This window comes from Geotrypetes seraphini, chromosome 1, assembly GCF_902459505.1.
Source record: "Geotrypetes seraphini chromosome 1, aGeoSer1.1, whole genome shotgun sequence".
NCBI classification, from domain to species: Eukaryota; Metazoa; Chordata; class Amphibia; order Gymnophiona; family Dermophiidae; genus Geotrypetes; species Geotrypetes seraphini.
This window is the reverse complement of record NC_047084.1, coordinates 255979443-256002375: the sequence shown is the minus strand read 5'-3', so window position 1 is coordinate 256002375 and position 22933 is coordinate 255979443. Positions and strand designations below refer to the sequence as shown.

The 22933-nt window shown below is 48.4% G+C and overlaps 1 protein-coding gene across 4 annotated transcripts in view; it reads right to left on the bottom strand.

The window, feature by feature from the left end:
- Positions 1 to 17454, bottom strand: part of KIAA0232 (KIAA0232 ortholog) — a 238094-nt gene extending 220640 nt beyond the window's left edge. For 2 of the 4 annotated variants that reach the window (XM_033949813.1, XM_033949804.1), the window contains exon 1: positions 17155 to 17453. The gene's annotated coding sequence lies outside the window, so the exon portion shown is untranslated. Of the gene's footprint in view, positions 1 to 17154 lie in introns of all 4 variants that reach the window. The other 2 variants (XM_033949832.1, XM_033949822.1) reach the window with 2 other exon arrangements.
- Positions 17455 to 22933: the final 5479 nt, after the last annotated feature.

Below are 22933 nucleotides of genomic sequence, written 5' to 3'. Positions count from 1 at the left end.
AGCATGAGAAATCTCTCCTTGACCAGGAACTTGTTGAGCACCCGGAGGTCCAGAATCGGATGCAGGTCGCCCGTCTTCTTCGGAACAAGAAAGTACCGGGAGTAAAACCCCCGGTTGTGTTGGTCCACAGGGACCGGCTCGACGGCCCGAAGCCGGAGCAAGGCCTGCGCTTCCTGAAGAAGGGCGGTCTGGGTCAAGTTGGAAGGATACTCTCTTGGAGGATGGTCCGGAGGGACCCGAGAGAACTGAAGAGAGTATCCTTCTCTGATGATTGTAAGGACCCAAAGGTCGGTTGTTATGGTCGTCCATCGATGATAAAAATGATGGAGGCAACCCCCAATCGGAAAGACAGGGGTAAGCAGAACGGAGTTGGTTATGCTCCCTATCAGAGAGTCAAAAAGGCTGAGGAGCCTTGGGTACAGCAGAAGGCTGAGGTTTTTGCTGAGACTTCTGCGGGGTTTGTCTCTTCGCTGGTTGTCTCGCAGCAGGAGCCTGCCTGGGAGTGTAACGCCGCTGATAGATCAAGGGAGGTCGAGAGGGACGAGACTGAGCAGGCTTAGGCTTGGGACGAAGGATGGACTGGAAAGATTTTTCATGGTCCGACAGCTTCTTCGTCACGGTCTCAATAGATTCATCAAACAAATCCGCACCGCACAGGGGACATTGGCAAGCCTGTCCTGGAGGTTCGGGTCCATGTCAATGGTTCGAAGCCAGGCTAAACGACGCATGGCCACGGAACAGGCAGCAGCCCGTGCCGAGAGTTCGAAGGCATCATAGGAGGATTGCATCAGTTGAAGGCGCAGCTGGGACAGCGAGGCGACCACCTCCTCAAATTCAAAACGAGCCTGAGATTCAATGTAAGGTGTAAACTTCCAAAGCACAGGCAGGAAGAACTCCAAATAAGTGGCAAAATGGAAAGTGTAATTGAGAACTCTGGATGCCATCATCGAGTTCTGGTAGATGCGCCTCCCGAACTTATCCATGGTCCAGCCCTCTCTGCCCGGTGGCACCGAGGCATACACCTGGGACTGATGAGATCTTTTGAGGGAGGACTCGACCAACAGGGACTGATGGGAGAGCTGGGAGCCCTCAAACCCCTTATGATGCACCGTGCGGTACCTGGCATCCAGTTTGCCAGGAACGGCAGGAATAGAGTACGTTGTTTCAAAACATCGCATGAAGATTTGGTCGAGGAGCTTGTGCAGAGGCAGGCGAAGAGACTCGGCAGGAGGATGAGGCAGATGCATGGTATCCAGGTATTCCTTGGAGTATCGAGAACCGGAGTCCAAGGTGATGTCGAGATCATCCGCCATCTGCCTGAGAAAAGACGAAAAAGACAATTGGTCCGCCAACACAGGTCTGCGGGACGGGCTGGATGAAGTCGAGGCCTCTGGATCCAAGGAGACTTGGGATCGACAGGGCGAGAAAGAGCCATAGGTATCCTCGTACTCTGGGCCCGGAGGAGGGGAGATATCCGAAGATGAATACCCCACACGAGGAAGTTTCTTTTGAGGCGAGACTGTAGAATGCCTAGAGGAATGCCTCGAAGAATGCCTGGAACGATGCCCCTCCCTGTGTCTCGAAGGAGATCTGGACCGGCGATGCTTAGACGGTTCCCCAGAGGCCTCCAAGGAGTAGATGGGGCTGGAGGCCGTAGAGCGAAGAGGAGGATGGCCCGATGCCTCTCGAGCCGCATTCCATGCTTGATAGGGAATGCGGAAGAATTCCTCCTGACGATGCTAAGGGCTTCGACTACCCGAAGGCACATCCCAAATTTCTTCGCCCTGAAGGGGGATGGGTTCCAGAGGCGGCATGTCACTAAACGAAGCACGCCTCGATGAACTGGCCGCCGAGCGCCGCTCCTCCTCCCCGAGCGAGCGGAGAGGGGGAGGAGGAGGCGGCTGGCCCCCCCACCGAGGGGGGACTGCTTGCCCACTCTGGATCGTGGCAAGCCACTTGGGCCCCATGGTGGTCATGATATCAATGAATTGAGCCTCCATGATTGACCGCAGCGAAGCCGCCAAGGGGGGAGCCGCACTCGAAGTGGGACCTCCTATACGGTCTTCGCGGTCCCGAGTGGTCAAGTGCTTAGCCTTAGAAGCTTTCGGCACTTTGATAACCACCGGGGGGATGGTCTGAGGAGGTACCTGATCTGAGGAGACCGAAGGAGGCACCGCAGCAGGAGGCGGGGTCGAAGTCGGGACGAAGGAGGCCGGCTTAAAGAGACCCGATGCAGCAGGAGTCGAAGACGCCTTCGCAGGCACTGGCGAAGCGCCAGCCGAAGTCAAAGCCGAAGGTTCTTTAGCAGCTTCCATCTTGAACATCGTCTCCCACAGGAAACAGCGACGCTTAAAAGCACGTGCTGTTAGAGTGGAACAAGGCCGGCACGATTTCGGAAGATGATCTGGACCAAGACACTGCAGGCAGCGTCGATGCGGGTCCGTCAACGAAATTGCGCGCTGGCACTTGCTGCACTTTTTAAAACCGGTTAATCGGCCGGGACATAGGCCGAAAAAGCTCCGCCACGAGATCAAAGGAGCGGGGCCTCAGCCACGCGGCCGACCCGGTCGAATTTCCGTAAGAAATTTTTTTTTTTTTTTTTTTAAATAATAAACGACTGAATAAAACACACGATAAAGAGCAAAATAACTCAAAACCGCGGCAGTAGAAGGCAAGAACATGGGTTCACTCAGCGCAGAGAATTGAAGCAAAACTTCTCAGCTCCGCGGAAAGAAAAGAACTGAGGAGACACGCCCGGTGCATCAGGCAGGAAGGCACTCGCGCATGCGTGGTGCGGGCATCTCAAAACTTCTGAAGTTTCTTCAAGCAAGTATGCTTGTGAGACGTCCACATCGGGGCTCTGTCGGATGACATCACCCACTAGTGAGAATACCTGCCTGCTTGTCCTGGGATAACACCTGTTACGGTAAGTAACTGTGCTTTATCCCAGGACAAGCAGGCAGCATATTCTCACATGTGGGTGACCTCCAAGCTAACTAGAATGGGATGGAGGGAGAGTTGGCAATTTAGGAGAACAGATTTTGCAAAACGGATTGGCCAAAATGGCCATCCCGCCTGGAGAAAGTATCCAGACAGTAATGCAAGGTGAAAGTATGAACCGAGGACCAAATGTCAGCCTTACAGATTTCCTCGATGGGAGTCTAGCGGAGGAAAGCAACAGACACCGCCATCGCTCGGATCCTGTGGCCTGTAACTCAACCCGGCAGGGAGAGACCAGCCTGAGTGTAACAGAAAGAAATACAGGCGGCCAACCAGTTAGAAATGGTCCGTTAGAAACACAGCGACCCAAGCGATTGGGATCGAAAGAGAGGAACAGTTGGGGAGCAGAACGATGAGGAGTGGTGTGCTTCAAGTAGAAGGCCAGCGCACGCTTACAATCAAGTGAATGTAGGGTGAGAATGGGGCTTCGGAAAAAACACAAGAAGAACAATGGATTGGTTGATGTGAAAATCAGAAACAATCTTAGGCAAGAACTTAGGATAGGTGCGGAGAACCACCTTATCAAGATGGAAGACAGTGAAAGGTGGGTCCGCCATAAAGGCTTGAAGCTCACTGACCCGACGGGCAGAAGTGAGAGCAATAAGAAACACAACTTTCCAAGTAAGATACTTCAAGTGAGCCCGTGCTAGCGGCTCGAACAGGGGTTTCATCAATTGAGCAAGGACCATGTTAAGATCTCAAACCACCGGAGGAGGTCTAAGGGGTGGATGAACGTGGAAAAGACCTTTCATGAAGCGGGAAACCACAGGATGAACAGAGATAGGCTTCCCGTTAATTGGTCGATGAAAAGCAGCAATGGCACTAAGATGGACTCGAACTAAAGAGGACTTGAGGCTAGCGGCAGACAAGTGCAATAGATAATCCAGGACAGCAGACAAGGAGGCAGACAGAGGCTCCAGCTGTCGAGTAGCACACCAGGAAGAAAAGCGGGTCCACTTCTGATGGTAACATTGGCGAGTGGACTCCTTTCTACACGCCTCCAGGACATCCAGCACAGACTGGGAGAACTGGAACGAGTGTATTAAGTCTCGAGGAACCAAGCTGTTAAGTGCAGAGACTGGAGGTTAGGATGAAGCAGAGAACCCCGACTCTGTGTAAGCAGAGAAGGAAAGATAGGCAGAGGAAGAGGCTCCCTGGCACTGAGTTGCAACAGAAGGGAGAACCACGGCTGTCGGGGCCACCGCAGGGCTATCAGAATCATGGTGGCACTCGTGGACTTGAGCTTGACGAGAGTCTTCATAATCAGAGGGAATGGAGGGAACGCATACAGGAACTTGTTCGTCCAATCCAGCAGAAAGGCATCCGCCTCGATACTGAGAGGGGTGTAAACCCTGGAGCTGAAGCAGGGCAACTTGTGATTGTGGGGGGGATGCGAACAGATCGATGTCCGGAGTCCCCCAAGGAGCAAACACCTGACCCAGGATTACAGAGTGGAGAGATCACTCGTGAGGCTGCAGAAGACGACTCAACTTGTCTGCCAGACAGTTCCGCTGGCCCTCAATGTATACAGCTCGGATGAATATATTGCGGCGGATAGCCCAGTCCCAGAGCCACATCGCCTCCTGGCACAGGGCCCTGGACCCCGTGCCCCCTTGTTTGTTGACATAATGCATGGCGACCTGGTTGTCTGTGCGAACTAGCACCACTCGGTCATGAAGCAGGTGACAAAAGGCTTTCAGAGCGAGGAAGATCACTCGAAGCTCCAGAAGATTGATGTGACAAAGGCGATCAGCACGGGACCAAAGACCCTGGGTGCGCAGACCGTCCAGATTAGCCCCCAAGCATAGGTCGATGAGTCCGTCATGAGGACCTTCTGCGGAGAAGGAGCATGAAACAGAAAACCTCTGGAAAGATTGGAAGAGAGCATCTACCAATGGAGAGACCTCCTGAACGAAGGAGTCACGAAAATGCATCATAGAAACATAGAAAAAAGCGGCAGAAAAGGGCTATAGCCCACCAAGTCTGCCCATTCCAAGTATCCCCCCCCCCCCTGAATTTACTCCCTTAAAGATCCCACGTGAGTATCCCATTTTTTCTTAAAATCCGTCACGCTGCTGGCCGTTATCACCTAGAGTGAGAGGATCCCGATCCTGGGTCCATTGGGATGCCAGAGTCCATTGAGGAATACGGAGGTGAAGTCTGGCAAAAGGAGTCACATGAACCGTGGAGGCCATGTGACCTAGGAGGACCATTATGAGCCGAACCGGTGCCGAGTGCAGATGAGTCACCACTCGGCACAAACGGATAAGGGCCTCCTGACGAGGCCAAAGCAAGAAGAAGCGGAGACGAACTGTGTCCAGGACCGCTCCGATGAACTCGAGAGACTGGGATGGGCTGAGGTGAGACTTGGGAAAGTTCACCCCGAAGCCGAGACTCTGAAGGAGCACGATGGCTTGATTTGTCGCTCGCAGGAATTCGTCGCGAGAGGACGCTTTGATTAACCAGTCGTCGAGGTAGGGAAACACCTGCAGACCGCAGAGGCACAGGGCCGCAGCTACCACAACCAGACATTTCGTGAAAACCCTTGGAGAGGCCGCAAGGCCGAAGGGAAGAACACGATACTGGAGATGGAGATCCCCCACCCGGAATCTCAGATACTGGCGAGAGGCCTGGTGTATTGGAATGTGCGTGTACGCCTCCTTGAGGTCTAGGGAGCACAGCCAGTCCCCCTCGTCCAAGAGGGGATATAACGTGGGAAGGGTGAGCATTCTGAAACGTTCCCGGACCAGAAACTTGTTCAGAGCACAGAGGTCCAGGATCGGATGCAGATCCCCTGACTTCTTGGGTATCAGAAAGTACCGGGAATAAAATCCAGAGTTCCACTGTTCCATGGGAACCTCCTCGACCGCCCGAAGGCGAAGAAGGGCCCGAGCTTCCTGCAGAAAGAGAGGAAGCCAAGACTGAGCAGAATGAAACTCTTTTGGAAGCATGTCCGGGGGTACGCGACTGAAGTAGAGCGAGTACCCCTCCCGGATGATAGACAGTACCCAATTGTCCGTGGTAAGACTCTCCCACTGGATATAGAAATGATGGTGACGACCCCCGATGGGGAAGGCTCCAGAAAGGGAGCCCGAAGGCTCGGACTGGAATTGTCAAAAGGACGGCCCGGTCTTCGCTGGGGCCGGCGGCTGAGTCTTAGGTTGACGTGGCTGCTGCTGCAGGGGCCGTTTCGCAGGAGGCCTAGAAAAAGCAGGAGTGGATTTTTGCGGGTACCTCCAGAGAGGAATTTTATATTGGCGAGCCGGAGGAGCCTTCGGCTTAAATTTCACCAGAGATGCAAAGGAACGCTCGTGGTCCGAGAGGCGCTTTGTGGCTGCCTCGATGGAATCATCGAAGAGCTCATGATCCACACACGGGAGATTGGCAAGGCGATCCTGCATATTCAAATCTATGTCCACAATCCGAAGCCAAGCGAGGCGACGCATGGCGATCGCAAAGGCTGTAACTCTCGAGGACAATTCAAAGGCGTCGTAAGAGGCCTGAAACATATACAGGCAGAGTTGGGAGAGGGTCTCCTTGAAGAGACAAAACTCCTGACACCGAGGCTCTGGAACAACCTCCCGGAACGAGCAGAGGGCATCTATACAGAACCGGAGGTAGGACGTGAAGAAGAAATTGTAATTAAGGACACGGTTCGCCATCATTGAATTCTGATAAAGGCGGTGACCAAATTTGTCCATCGTGTGGCCCTCCCTGCCCGGGGGGACAGCCGTGTAAACCTTCGAAGGGTTTGATTTCTTCAAGGAAGACTCAACCACCAAGGATTGGTGGGAAAGCTGTGCACTTTCAAACCCTTTAACTGGGATAGTCCGGTAATGGGACTCCAACTTGGAGGGAATAGCCGTGACAGCATACGGTGTCTCCAGGTTCAGAAAAGTCTGCCAGAGAACCTGATGCACCGGAAGGCGAAGTGCCTCACGAGGCGTATTGTCAACTCCCAATTCCGCCAGGTATTCCTGGGTAAAGCGGGAGTCGGACTGAAGATCCAAGTTCAGAGCTCCGCCCATGTCAGAGATGAAACGAGAAAAGGAGGAGGTCCAAGAAGATGATTCATCCTCCGGAGGAGACTCTGACTGAGATCGGGGTGCAGCCGAGAAAGGAGAAACTTCCCTGGACTAGTAAGCCGGAGCCTCAGAGTCCCGTGAACGGGAGACCGAAGAGGTTCGACTAAGGTGTGTAGGGGGCGTCGAGGAACGGCCCCATGCTAGATGGACCGGGGAAGACCCCAGAGTCCGAAGGAATCGCTGGGGGAGCCTCGGAGAAGACGGGGTATAAGAAAAATCTCCAACTGGCTTCGAAGCAGGCCCTTGAGAAGCCAACAACCGCCTCGATGGGGGACACTAGAGTCCAATTCGAGGACAAGTGTGTGTCTGGACGGTCTCGAGGTCGGAGACCTGCCCCGACAGGGCGGGGAAGACCGGGGCTTTTTAGAAGAGGCAAGCCTCGCTGCAGTAGTGGGGGAAAACTTAGCCCCCGGCCTGGACCCCCGAAAAGTCACCGGTAACTCAGGGGAGGAAGACTCACTCGAGGAAACCCAACGGGTCTTACGGATAAGGCATCGAGAGACGAGAGGATGCTCAGGCTGGTCAGACCGCGACTGGGTCGAGACAGAGGTCAAGGGCGTCAAAGTCAGGACTAGTTGGCTTACCACCGAGGAAAACTGTGTGGTAATAATAGCCTTAAGCATGTCCTCGAACATAGGCACCGATACCAAAGGTAAGTGGGTTGGAGGTGCAGCAGTGCGCTCCTTCGGGGGCGACCTCGAGGAAGAGTATTACATTACAGATTTCTATTCCGCCATTACCTTTCGGTTCAAAGCGGATTACAAAAAGAGTTATGGAAGAAGGGTTACAACGTTAGATCAGAGAAGGTTTCCAAGAGAGGGAAAAGTAGGATCTGGGGTTAGGGAGGGGATGGTAAGAGGGGGGTTAAGCTTTATCATGGTATTAAGCTTTATTAAGGGATTTCTTAAAGAGTATAGTTTTTATTTCCTTTCTGAACATCTTGTAGTCTGGGGTTGTTGTCAATAGGTTGGAGACTTGGTTGTATTCCCTACATGAGGAGGCACGCTTAGAGTGATGTCTCGAAGACACTGACGAGGCGGCGCTGATATGAGACTTTGAGGTAGGCTTCTTTGCCAGCACACCTGAGGAGGAAAGAGGAGACTTACCCGAGTCCTGGGTAGCAGGAGTAGCCGAGGCTGGCACCTTCGAGGCCGATGGGGATTTCGAGGCCTGTCCCCAGGATCCATGGGGCCACAGAGTTGGAGAATCTTGGCTACTCTCCGACAAAGAGCCTGCGGTTGCAAAGTCGCACAATGGGGACACGACTCAGCGCGGTGCTCTGCACCCAGGCACTCCACACACCAACAATGAGATGGAGATAGCCCGGTACTCCTTGGAGTAGCGGGAACCCGAGTCCAAGGTAATGTCGAGATCATCTGCTATCTGCCGCAGAAAAGAGGAAAAAGACAGCTGGTCCGCCAACACAGGACGCTGAGACGGACTGGATGAAGTCGAAGCCTCCTGATCCAAGGAGACATGGGATCTACAAGGAGAGAACGATCTGATGGTATCCTCGAACTCCGGGCCCAGAGGAGGCAAGACATCCGAAGATGAATACACCATACGAGGAAGCTTCTTCTGAGGCGACAGTAGAATGTCTGGATGAATGCCTCGAAGAATGTCTGGAGCGGTGCCCCCCACTCCTCCTCGAAGGAGACCTGGAACGACGATGCGAAGATGGCTCCCCAGAGGCCTCCAACGAGTAGATGCGGCTGGAGGCCATAGAGCGAAGAGGAGGGTGGGTCGACGCCTCTCGAGCAGCATGCCATGCCACGGGTCGGGAGACGACTTGGCAGGCAAGGGGCTCCTGAAGAAATCCTCCTTACGACGCACAGGGCTTCGGCTCCCCAGAGGCAAATCCCAATTGTCTCTGTCCGAGGCGAGGATGGGTTCCAGAGGCGGCATCTCACTAATCGAAGCACGCCTCGATGAACTTGCAGCCAAATGCCGAGCTTCCTCGCCTAGCAATGAGAGCAAGCGGTGAGGCGGAGGGGGAGGAGGCGGCTCGACCCCACGAGGAGGTTCCGCATGCCCATGCTGGATTGTGGCAAGCCACTTGGGCCCCATGGTAGTCATGAGCTCGAGGAAGTGGGCTTCCATGAGCGACCGCATCGAAGCCGATAAGGGGGGAGCCGCATCCGAAGTGGGACCCCTGCACGGTCTTCGCAGTCCCGGGTGGCCAAGTGCTTGGCCTTAGAAGCCTTAGGCACCTTAAGAACCACCGGGGGAACGGTCTGCGGAGTTACCTGACCTGAGGAGACCGAAGCAGGCACCGGGGCAGGAGGCGGAGTTGAAACCGGAACGAAGGAGGCCGGCTTCAAAAGACCCGATGTAGCAGGAGTAGATACCGATGTCGAAGGCGAAGCGCCGGTCGAAGCCGAAGGTTCCTTGGAAGCCTCCATAGCGAACATCGACTCCCACAGGAAACAGCGACGCTTGAAAGCAAGTGCTGTTAGAATGGAACAAGGCCGACACGATTTCGGAAGATGTTGAGGCCCAAGACACTGTAAACAGCGTCGATGCGGGTCCGTCAACAAAATCGCGCGCTGGCACTTGATACACTTTTTAAAACCGGTAATAGGCCGGGACATAGGCCAAAAAAGCTCCGCCGCTAGATCAAAACTGCGGGGCCTCAGTCACGCGGCTGACCCGGTTGAATCTACAGAAAATTTTTTTTTTAAAAAACAATAAAACGACAGAATAGAACACACGATAAGAGAAAAAAGCTCAAAACCACGAGCACTAGAAGGCAAGAACAAGGGTTCACTCAGCGCAGAGAGTTGAAGCAAAACTTCTCAGCTCCGCGGAAAGAAAAGAACTGAGGAGACACGCCCGGTGCATTGGGCGGGAAGGCACTCGCGCATGCGCGGCACGAGCATCTTGAAACTTCTGAAGTTTCTTCAAGCAAGTATGCTTGTGAGACGTCCGTATCGGGGCTCTGTCGGATGACATCACCCACTAGTGAGAATACCTGCCTGCTTGTCCTGGGATAATGTTTTTTTTCTTGTTTTCCTCCTCTAAATCTAGCGTGCATCTTATGGTCAGGTGCGTCTTATGGAGTGAAAAATACGATATACAGATTCTTCCCAGCCCACGGGCTGACTTGACATCCAAGAATCAACTTGTAGAAGCATAAACAGACTAAGACAGTGAGTAGGTGCATGAAGGACAGGATGGGAGTCTAGAATGTCTCACCTATTATACTGGAAAAGAGCTTACCAGGTTAAGTACATAATCTCTTTTTTCAGTGCAACAGGTGAGACATTCTAGACAAGTGGGATGTACAAAAGCAGTCCCAAAAAGCTAAGATGGGCTGATTGCATCGACTCTCAGGACAGAGGACCCAAAGGCAGAGTCCTGTCTAGCCAACACATCCATTCTGTAGAATTTGGCAAACATATGCAGAGTGGACCAAGTAGCTGCCCTATAGATCTCCTCAGGGGAAATCTCCTTAGCCTCGACTTATGAGGAGGCCATGCTTCTAGTGGAATGCACCTTAACAGATACAGGAGACTGTTTACCGCAAGAAAGTAGGCTGACGAAATTGCCTTATATATCCACCTAGAAATAGTGGCCTTGGAAGCCGCAGCGCCCCACTTAGAAGAATGAGTCAGCACAAAAAAATGGTCCAAGGTGAAACTCAGAGTGACCTCCAGATAACTTAAAAGAACTCTTCGGACATCCAATTTCCACAAAATGCGGAACTGTGACTTACAACCCATAGGCTGAAAAACAGGCAAACACACTTCCTGATCAATATGCAAGGCAGACACCACCTACAGAAGAAAGAAAGGAACCAAGCGGAGAGAGATCCCTGTCTTCGAGATCCTCAAGAAAGGCTCTCTACAAGATAAGAGCCTGGAGTTCCGAGACAAATGAAGAGAGTATCACAAATGGAGAGAGTATCTCTCCGAGACAAATGGAGAGAGTATCACAAATGGAGAGAGTATCACAAATGGAGAGAGTATCTCTAATGTTCGAGTGGGTGCTCACCTGGGAAGTAGCGATCATCAAACGGTTTGGTTTGATATAACGGCTAAAGTGGAGAGCGGCCGCACGATACTTAAAGTCCTAGATTTCAAACGTACGGACTTTAATGCAATGGGAAAGTACCTGAAGAAAGAGCTGTTAGGATGGGAGGACATAAGAGAAGTGGAAAGACAGTGGTCTAAGCTGAAAGGAGCGATAAAAATGGCTACGGACCTTTATGTGAAGAAAATCAATAAAAACAAGAGAAAAAGGAAGCCGATATGGTTCTCCAACCTAGTGGCTGAGAAAATAAAGGCGAAAGAGTTGGCGTTCATGAAATATAAAAAAATCCGAGGAGAGCAGAAAGGACTACAGGGTGAAACTGAAAGAAGCCAAGAGAGAGATACGTTTGGCGAAGGCACAGGCGGAAGAACAAATGGCTAAAAATGTAAAAAAGGGAGATAAAAATTTTTTCAGATATATTAGCGAAAGGAGGAAGATAAAAAATGGAATTGCTAGGCTAAAAGATGCTGGGAACAAATTTGTGGAGAGTGATGAGGAGAAAGCAAATGTGCTAAACAAATACTTCTGTTCTGTGTTCACAGAAGAAAATCCTGGAGAAGGACCGAGATTGTCTGGCAAAGTTACACGAGAAAATGGAGTAGATTCTGCGCCGTTCACGGAGGAGGGTGTTTATGAGCAACTTGAAAAACTGAAGGTGGACAAAGCGATGGGACCAGACGGGATCCATCCCAGGATACTAAGGGAGCTCCGAGAGGTTCTGGCGAGTCCTATTAAAGACTTGTTCAACAAATCTCTGGAGACAGGAGTGATTCCTGGGGATTGGAGGAGAGCGGATGTGGTCCCTATTCATAAAAGTGGTCACAGGGATGAAGCAGGAAACTACAGGCCGGTGAGCCCTCACTTCAGTTGTTGGAAAAATAATGGAAGTGTTGCTGAAAGAAAGGATAGTGTACTTCCTTGAATCTAATGGGTTACAGGATCCGAGGCAACATGGCTTTACAAAAGGTAAATCGTGCCAAACGAACCTGATTGAATTTTTTGATTGGGTGACCAGAGAGCTGGATCGAGGACATATGCTAGATGTAATTTACTTGGATTTCAGCATAGCCTTTGATACAGTTCCTCATAGGAGGCTGTTGAACAAACTTGAAGGGCTGAAGTTAGGACCCAAAGTGGTGAACTGGGTCAGAAACTGGCTGTCGGACAGACGCCAGAGGGTGGTGGTTAATGGAAGTCGCTCGAAGGAAGGAAAGGTGACTAGTGGAGTCCCTCAGGGTTCGGTGCTGGGGCCAATCCTGTTCAATATGTTTGTGAGTGACATTGCTGAAGGGTTAGAAGGAAAAGTGTGCCTTTTTGCAGATGATACCAAGATTTGTAACAGAGTAGACACCGAAGAGGGAGTGGAAAATATGAAAAAGGATCTGCAAAAGTTAGAGGAATGGTCTAATGCCTAGCAACTAAAATTCAATGCAAAGACATGCAGAGTAATGCATTTGGGGATTAATAATAGGAAGGAACCGTATATGCTGGGAGGAGAGAAGCTGATATGCATGGACGGGGAGAGGGACCTTGGGATTATAGTGTCCGAAGATCTAAAGGTGAAAAAACAGTGTGACAAGGCAGTGGCTGCTGCCAGAAGGATGCTGGGCTGTATAAAGAGAGGCGTAGTCAGTAGAAGGAAGAAAGTGTTGATGCCCCTGTTCAGGTCATTGGTGAGGCCCCACTTGGAGTATTGTGTTCAGTTTTGGAGACCGTATCTGGCGAAAGATGTAAGAAGACTTGAGGCGGTCCAGAGGGCGACGAAAATGATAGGAGGCTTGCGCCAGAAGACGTATGAGGAGAGACTGGAAGCCCTGAATATGTATACCCTAGAGGAAAGGAGAGACAGGGGAGATATGATTCAGACGTTCAAATACTTGAAGGGTATTAACGTAGAACAAAATCTTTTCCAGAGAAAGGAAAATGGTAAAACCAGAGGACATAATTTGAGGTTGAGGGGTGGTATATTCAGGGGCAATGTTAGGAAATTCTACTTTACGGAGAGGGTAGTGGATGCCTGGAATGCGCTCCCGAGAGAGGTGGCGGAGAGTAAAACTGTGACTGAGTTCAAAGAAGCGTGGGATGAACACAGAAGATTTAGAATCAGAAAATAATATTAAATATTGAATTAGGCCAGTTACTGGGCAGACTTGCACGGTCAGTGTCTGTGTATGGCCGTTTGGTGGAGGATGGGCAGGGAAGGGCTTCAATGGCTGGGAGGGTGTAGATGGGCTGGAGTAAGTCTTAACAGAGATTTCAGCAGTTGGAACCCAAGCACAGTACCGGGTAAAGCTTTGGATTCTTGCCCAGAAATAGCTAAGAAGAAAAAATTTTAAAAAAAATTTTTTTAATTGAATCAGGTTGGGCAGACTGGATGGACCATTCGGGTCTTTATCTGCTATCATCTACTATGTTACTATGTTACAAGTCTCACAGAGGTAATGGCGACCAGAAAAACTGCAGCGGTCGAAGGTACAGGGTCCAGGCAAATTCTGCCCCCCTTGCGGGACACAGGACAAGCAAGATAACCTCACAAAACCCCCTTTTCAAGAGCCCCCCCCCCAAAAAAAAAATAAAATTGCTGATTCAGGCTGTCAGCCTGTATTCACTGTGACATGTGCTGACTGGAAAAAAATCACTGCTGAGAGAGCTTAAACAGTTTACAGGTATATCTTCTGCCTTAGGAAGCAGGCAAGCCGGTCTTCAAATTTTCATACTGCCCCACCGGCCGGACATCCACGGCCAAGATCTCAACCACCGTCAGACACGCCGTGCAGACACCTAGCAGAGGAATGCAGTCTGGCCCCAATCCCGTCTCCACGGAGCCACGCAGCCTGTGCTCGACCCACTAACAGACAAACCTGTGGCAAACAAGCTCCCAAGGGAATGGTCCCTGAGCCCTGATCTGAAGTGCAGGCTGTCCAGAGGGTGCACCGACAGGCAACCAACTCCCTAGAAGCAGACTTTTCTAAAAGGTCTGCTATCTCCCACAGAAAGAGCTGTCCCCACAGGGAACCTCTGCATCACAAGAGGGTGAAAACCAGGAACAAGAAGTCTGAATTTTAAAGAAAATAAACGCAAGCAGAAAAGACAAGCTCCTACAGCCTGGCTTGTAGGAAGGAAAACTGATTCCTGAGGTGACAGTGCTGAGGTGAGAGGGGAGGAGTTCAAGTCCCTGGAATATGAAGCTTCCTACAAAGTCCTGGCGGGTAGAAAGAATTAACCCACTAATCCTGGAATAAAGTGGGATTGTACAACTGACAACAATACTCAACCATGGAGCAATAAAGAATCATTACAGTATTCTTGGTCTTATTTATCATCACTATCCTAATAATTCCTAGCATCCTGTTTCCTTTTTGGCACGCATTGGGCAGCAGATTTTAACATATTGTCTACAATGACACCTGTATCTTTCTTGGGTGCTGACTTCTAAGGTGGACCCTAGCACCTGTTAACTAGGATTTGGAATATTCTTCCCAATGTGCAACACTTTGCATTTGTCCACATTAAATTTCATCTGTCATTTGGAGGTCCAGTCTTCTGCAATTTTTCACAGACGGCATGTGTTTTTTTTTATAACTCTGAATAATTGTGCATCTGCAAATTTAATTGCCTCACTTGTTGTTCCAATTTCCAGATCATTTTTAAGTGTTAAATTAGCACCAATCCCAGTACAGAACCCTGCCGTAGAGAATGACACTGGGACAAATTTTTCACGATCCTCACGGAAACTCATGTTCCAGTCCCGGCGAGTTCTTTTCCTTTCCCTGACCCATTCCTGCAAGCTCCATCCTCATCCGCAAAAACCTCAAACACTTTAAAATCATAAGTGTTCAAGGCTTGTGCAGTTAAGACAGAGCTTACAGAAATGGAGCAAGGGCAGGGGACAACAACAAAACTTGTGGGAACGGAGAAATTGAATTCCTGTGGAAGTCACTGGCTTTTGGACTGGTTCCTAATCAGAAAAATGGCCATTTAACTCTACCTTCTATTTTCTGTCCGATAACCAATTACAAATTCACAACAGAAGGTTGTCTCTCATGAGGAACTTTGTCAAAAGCATTCTGAAAATCTAGGTACACTCATCAACTGGCTCACCTTTATCTCGTGTCTATTCACGCCTTTGTAGAAATTAAGCAAACTGGCAAGGCAAGACTTCCCTTGGCTGAACCTATGCTAACTCTGTCCCATTAAACCATGTTTGTGTTCAGTAATGATAATCTTTAAAACAAGTGTTCATTATTTTGCCTAGCACCCAAGTCAGGCTTACCAGTCTGTAATTTCCTGGATCATCCCTGGAACCCTTTTTAAAAATTGGCATTACATTGGCCACCCTTCAATTCTATAGTATTAATGCCTGAATGGAAATTTTATATTTCAATATTTTATAAGTTGTGTATACACTGACATATAGACCTGCCTTTTACATGGCATAAATCATAGCACCTAAATGTCAGTATACAAATGCTAATTTATACTCTATTCTAGAATGAAATTTGGGAACCCAGATGCCAATATAGAACTCATGATCAGCTACCTGCATTTTAGCGCCCAAATCTGGGCAAAAATTACAGAATTACCCCCATGTGTGTATACTGCTAACATACACCTAAAATTACAATATAAAAGAGTTGCCCTCAACATGCTTTTTACAAAAAGACTTAAGATGCTTTAAAAATTAAAATACAGAATCTAAAAGACCAAGTTCACAACAAGGAAAGTCCCATTTTTATTTTTAAAAAGAGTACATTTCTGACATTTCTATAAATACAAAAATACTCCTTCCTTACACAATAGCGGATATTGAAAACGAGAAACCAGTGCAAGAGGGTGACAAAAGACACAGCTTTCGCGACTTCGGTGGTCTGGGCTAAAACTGCACGGTGAGCCCGGCCTGTACCTCAAAGCAAGTCGCTTCATTATGACTCGAATAAGCTGAACAGTAAGCGGGCGGGCACACCCTGTCCAAGTCAATGAAGAAGCAGATGAAAAGACCACTCCGGCCCTACCTTGCGCCATTCCTCCCACCATCCGATTCCTGCCCTTGACTTCATAAACCATATCGGGTTGGAAGATAGAAACCCCATCCCTTTCAGAAGGAACATTGGTCTGTTGTATAGAACATCTATGTTCCAATTGGTTTTATACGTTTAGATTTTAAAAACACTAAAAAAATGCAAACTTCACCACATTCCTCATATTTAAATACACAACCTACATCTCTGCTGCAAAACCGAAAACCGCTATTCGCCACACTACATTTGCTTCCTCCTTCACCTAAAGAGGAAGGCCACATTCAACTGGCCCTTTATCATCACTGCAAGTCTGCGTCACCCTCGTGCTTCAAAGACCCGGGAAAATGATCAGGCAAGAGGGCCTCCTCTACAGATCAGCAGCGTCCAAGACTGAAAGTTAACGCGCCTCAATACTTTGGGAAAAGAAAGTGTAAATGCCCTCAACGATCTGTGATCAGCACCCCCACACCTTAAACACTGTCACAAGCCGACAACTCTCCCTCCGGAATCCCCGAAAGGCAAAGAGCGAGAGCGCGAATCGGGGGCCAGTTTTCCTCGACCTCAACTGTGTACCCCGAAGACCACCTTTAGTGAGACATTCTCCCACCCACACCGGGTTTATCAGAGAAAAGAAAATCGAGTCACCAAACCTCAGTGCCATGCATTACAGCCAGGGCACAGCGAAAGGTGAAAGAAAGAAGTGCTGAAGGGCGCCATGTATCTACGAGCACGGCATGTACAGACACTGCAAGGCCATCCTTCCCCCCTCCCTCAAGTGACCGGCCTATGCTGCAGTGGCTGCGGCGCCGACTGTCCTGAAAGCAGGACCCCCGCCAAGTACAACTACACCACAACATAGGCAGCGGCAGCGAGGTTTTAACAGCAGGAACAGCAGCGCCTGACTAGGCTCCCCCTCCTCTCCGGCATCCTACCCCTCACGCGCGCACAGGCCGCCTCCCCTTACACACACAAACAAACACACGGGCAGAGCGGCGCGAGCGCTGCAGGCCGTTACTCACCTACGGCGTCTGGCCCTACTCCGAAGGGCGAAGGGCGAGCCGCGGGGGAAGGAGGGAGAGCAACCACTCGTCTCTGCCGCTCCGGCCCGTCCCGCTGCCTTTCCCGACGTGACGACGGAACACTACTCCGGATCCGGCCCCTCCTCTTGCTCCGACTGAGGAGAGGAGGAGGGGGGGGAACAGAGCGACACGTTACGTAAACTGACGCTAGTCGTGAAACGAGAGAAGCGCCACGGCCGTTCGGAGTACAGTACAGTACGCAGAAAGAGAAATGGGCGTGTTTTCTTAGAACGCAAGGGAGGAGATAGTGGAAGGGGTAGAAGCATGCGCCCTTGTTGCCTGGCAACAAGACCCAGCGCTCTCCAACCGGCGCAGAGGAAGGTCGATGGAGGTGAAGCCGAACATTTTGGATATCCTTCCGCTCAGACGTCGAGGTTTACATCAGACAAGTCAATTTTAGTCCGTCAGTGGAGACAAGCTAAGCTGAGGAATGATTGGTGCTTGATTTTTTTTTTTTTTTAATCTATGCAGCACTTAGTTTAAAGTAAACAGCGTGAAAGCAAAGCAAACTTAGACGAGACGCTAAAATTGATAAACATTTCTCCAGTTATTTATTCTTCGCGTGGTGATGCTCCTTTTGTGCTATAGATCCAATTTCCCTGCGACTATCGGTGGTCGGATTCAGTGTTTTGGGAAAAGAGAGGAGGCTAAGTTTGAAAGTTTCTCCTAGAGATATTTTTGCTCGTTTCTGAATCTTGAACATTTTGATCACCTCATTGAGTCTAGAATTTTGATTACAGTACAACTTCTGCTACTACTATTAATTATTTCTATAGCGCTACTAAACGTACCTCTTCCCTTGATCTTCCAGTTGGGAGTTATGGTTTTTCGACATGAAGATCACTATACCATACGAAGGACTATTTCTGATAGTAGGTATGGGAAGAAGGTGCATGCCAAGTCTTAACAAAATGCTAGGAGAGTAGACGAAAATGTACAGGTAGTTTTGCAGGAGAAAATAAAATAACAGTCCTTGAATCTTATTTCGAAATGGAAGCAGAAATTGTGTACCTTTTATCAGGGCTGGTACTCAGGAATGTAGTCCAGATGTAAGTTAGTTGCATTGATCCAAATTTGAAAATTATAGGCTTCATCCCTTCTTACTTCTTCACTTACCTAAGAAATAACCCATAAGGAAGCAACCTAGGTTGTCAGTTTTCAAGGATCTCTAACCTTGCTTTATCTCCTTCCCTGTTTACAATTTATTGCTACCTTCTTCCAGGGAATCCTCTTTGCTATGTGGACAATGAACACCAAGGATAACTACAAAGTACTAGCCTTGTACCTATGTGTGAGCTGGATGCTAGACAAATGTTTGTAAGAAATTTGTAAATAGCAATAATTGTATTTACTTAAGAATTCTATTTTTTAAAGAAAACAATGCAGCTCAAAGTGGAAAGCATTTTCAGAAAAAAAAAAATGGAGATTGATGATTACTGTTTCTGACCTCTCCTGGCCTTGAGGATAACAACTTAAACTCATTGGCAGTGTGGTCTCCAGCATATTATCAGGACTCTCATCTCCTTAAGCAAAAATTATTTAATACAGAACTCAAAACAATTTGTTGCTTGTATAAAGTTGTGGCCTTTGCCAAAATCCCACCCTCAACCAGAGTGCTCCTTTGCTTCAGGGAACTGGGAGGGGTAATTCAGCTGCTTGCTGAGGATAATGTTGTATTTTAGAACTAGCAATACTAAGCTATATACTTATAGACAATTTTTCACTTTAGTGTTGCTAATGAGGAACATTGCTCTCTATAAGTGAGTGATAGCTAGATTCATGGAGGGGCTGTTAACAACTCAGAACAGAGCAGCAGAGGAGCAGAAAGGGGGACTAGCCCTCCATGCATAGAGCAATGAACACTGGGAGCCTCACTTAAAGGTATATACACAAATCTTCATATATACCTAAAGGCAATGTTAAACACTGTTAAACTTCAGTACAATCAGCCTATTCCCATCAGTGGTGTACCAAGGGGGGGGGGTGGAAAGACCTCCCCAGCTGCATGCCCTAGGAGGGTGCACAGCCGGCCGGGTGCGGAACCTCCCGCCCTACTGTGCAACAGGACCTACACCTTAGCGCAGCTGCCAGTGCACTCCCTCCAATGTACTAGTCCTGGAGCAGAGTTGGCAGCCGCGCTGAGGTGCAGGAAGGTCCTGCAATGACTAGGTCTGGCGGCTCTGCTCTGGAAGAAGTAAGTTACATCAGAGGGGGTGGATCTGCAGATGCAGGGAGTTGCGGCAAGGTCCTGTGATGACTTCGTCTGCTGGGTCCACCCTTTCCAATGTAACTTACTTCTTCCGGAGCAGAGCCGCCAGATGTAGTCATCGCGGGACCTTCCTGCACCTCAGCACGGCTGACGACTCTGCTCCAGAGCAAGTACATCGGAGTGGGGTGGAGCAGCAGCTACAGTCATCGTGGGACCTTACTGCATGAAGGGAGAGAAAGGAGCAGGACTGCTGGTATGGAAGAGTGGAAGAGGGAGAGAAAGGGGGGAGGGTGGTATGGAATTGGTCTGCAGGGAAAGGGGAGAGAGACATAAGGGGAAGGATACTGGATAGAATTGGATTGGAGGGAAAGAAAGGGGGCAGATGCCGATGGAAGTGGGGCAAAGGGAGAGACAAGGGGTAGATGCTGATCGAAGAGGGGTGGATGGAGAGAGAAAGGGAAGACATTGGATGGAAGTGCGGATGGGAGAGATAAGGGAACAGATGCAGGAAGGAGATGGGGAAGAGAGAAAGAGGGGAGCAGACGATGGATGGAAGTGGACAGAGGAGAAGATACTGGATGGAAGGGGTAGAAAAAGAGGGAACATGATGGAAGGAGGGGATAAATAAAATGAGGATACATGATGGGGAAAAGGATTTAGTTAGTGAAATACTGGATGAGGTGAGGGAAAGAGGTGGCGAGCTGTAGGTAGACAGTGAAAAAGGAAATTGATGACAGGGTAGTAAGAACGTAATCTAGACAGATGCAGAAAATAAATTGAAAAGGAAAATGAGGGAAAAAATGGAAAAAGATTGCAGAGGAGAGGTGTGGGAGAGGGAAGGGAAGGAGAGAAGAGAAGAGAGATGGAAGGGGGAGGCATACAGTTTCTGTAAGGGGCATAGAAGGAGAGAAGATGCCATATAGGGGCAGAGAGAAGGCAGACAGTGGATGAAAGGAAGAGAGTAACAAGATGAGGAAAGCAGAAACAAGAGAAGACAAAGGTAGAAAAAAAAATTTCTATTTATTTATTTATTTTTTTGCTTTAGGGGACATGCATCACTATATCTGTGGTGTTGCATTGTATGCAGAGTCCAGCTTCTTGGTGGTTCAATTTAACCTTTGTCTACATATTTCTATTTTATACCCCCCTTTTACAAAACTGTGGAGTGTGTTTTAGTGCCAGCCGTGGTGGTACCAACTCTGATGCTCAGAATTTTATGAGCATCTGAGCTGTTACCACCTTGGCTAAAAACCGCACTACAGTTTTGTAAAAGGGGGAGGGGTTAGTTTATGATTACATATTCCATACTAGGCGAAGATGTTCTGTGTGTTCAAAAGACACGGTTTTCTGTTAGGATTGATCTGTACTAGACTGGCTTGTTTAGTTTTATAAAGGGTGTATTAATGTTGTACTGCTCACTGCAGTATGTAAGATGCTACCTTTTCCTAGGTACAATCTTGAGTGATGTTTGGATTGTTACTAAAAATCATGTTTTTCATACGGGGGGGTGTCAAAAAATGATGGGCACGGGTGTCACATATGCTAGAAATGCCACTGACTCCCATGAATATGGTCAACTCAATGAAAAAAGAAGGCTGAACACTCACAATAAGTAATACACCTTTTAAACTAACAGGCGGAGCTCAGAACCATAGATGGTGTAGAAATCACAAATAGGGACACGCCCTCAAATGTGTTTCCATAATGTCTATCATCACTCCATCTTGGGTTAGTTAGAAGGTTTTTCATATGGTTTCAAGGTTAACCTAACTACTCAAAAGTCCATTTCAGATATATTTAGAATAAAGAAAAAAATTTTTTTTAACTTGAATACTAATCTGAACATGTCTGAAGTTGTCTCACTGCAGAGGGTTCTGACGCGTTTTGCCAGAACGGCTTCCTCAGAGAACCCACTCTCGCTGGATGACATTCAGATGAAAAACTTCATCCTAACAATGAAAGAGCCTCTATATCACTTAAAGAACTTCAAACAACATTGAAGTCCCTTAGAGTTGGATCCGCTTCAGAAAGTTGAGTTTTATAAATCATTCCAAATTACATTATTACCACATCTTTTAAATTTATATCAGTCACAACTAAATAAAGGTTATATTTCAGGTACTATGGCAAAATCTTTAACTATTGTTTTGCCGAAGCCAAATAAAGATCCCATGTTGGTTTCAAATTACAGGCTTATTTCTTTGATTAATGTAGATGAAAAATTTCTGGCTAAGTTACTGGCTTTACGCTTAGCCAAGGCTCTCCCTTATATTATCGGTATGCACCAAACGGGTTTCATTGCTTAAAGACATTCTTCAAATAACACCAGACTGGCTTTTCACATGTTAAACTTAACGAAAGCCATGTACACAGAGAAGGCCTTTAATTGTGTAGAGTGGACCTTCATGTATCAAGCAATGGATTGGTTTGGTATAGGATCCAGATTTATTCAAATGATTCAAACCTTGTATAGTTCCCCTTCTGCCAGATTATATATTATTAATACTTTTTCAGAGTGTTTTCATCTGGAGAGGGGAGTTAGACAAGGGTGTCCACTATCCCCTTTGCTTTTTTACATTGTTCTAGAACCCTTCTTGGGCATCATCAAAAAAGGTATCACTACCAGAACCAAGGAAGTTATTCTCCCACTGTACAGGGCAATGGTGCGACCGCATCTGGAGTACTGCGTCCAGTACTGGTCGCCGTACCTAAAGAAAGATATGGCGATACTCGAGAGGGTCCAGAGAAGAGCAACAAAAATGATAAAGGACATGGAAAACCTCTCGTATGCTGAGAGGCTGGAGAAGCTGGGGCTCTTTTCCCTGGAAAAGCGGAGATTTAGAGGGGATATGATAGAAACTTATAAGATCATGAAGGGTACAGTGAAGGTAGAGAGAGACAGATTCTTCAGACTGGCGGGGGCAACAAAAACTAGAGGGCACTTAAAAAATTGAAGGGTGATAGGTGCAGAACAAATGCTAGGAAGTTCTTCTTCACCCAGAGGGTGGTGGACACCTGGAATGCGCTTCCAGAGGGGGTGGTTGAGCAGAGTACGGTTTTGGGTTTCAAAAAGGGATTGGACGAATTCCTGAAGGGTAAGGGAATCCAGGGGTACAATTAGAGGGTTACTATACAGGACGGACTGCTGGGCATGATGGACCTATGGTCTGACTCAGCAGAGGCAATGCTTATGTGCTTCTTATTGGCTATTCAACAGGCAAAGGAATTACAAGGTATTCCTTATGCAGGTCGGGAATATAAGGTCTCTGCTTATGCAGATTATATTTTGCTTCATTTGAAGAATCCTGAATATACCATTCTGCATTTACTAGATTTGATTGACCGATATGGAAAATTTTCTGGATATAAAATAAATTGGAGGTTCTTCCGCTAAATGTACATTGTGTAAAATGATTATTTGATTCATTCCCTTTCCTTGGAAGGAAGAGGGTATAAAATATTTAGGTATTTGGATTCAAAAAACACTGGAAGATACCAGGAGAGTAAATG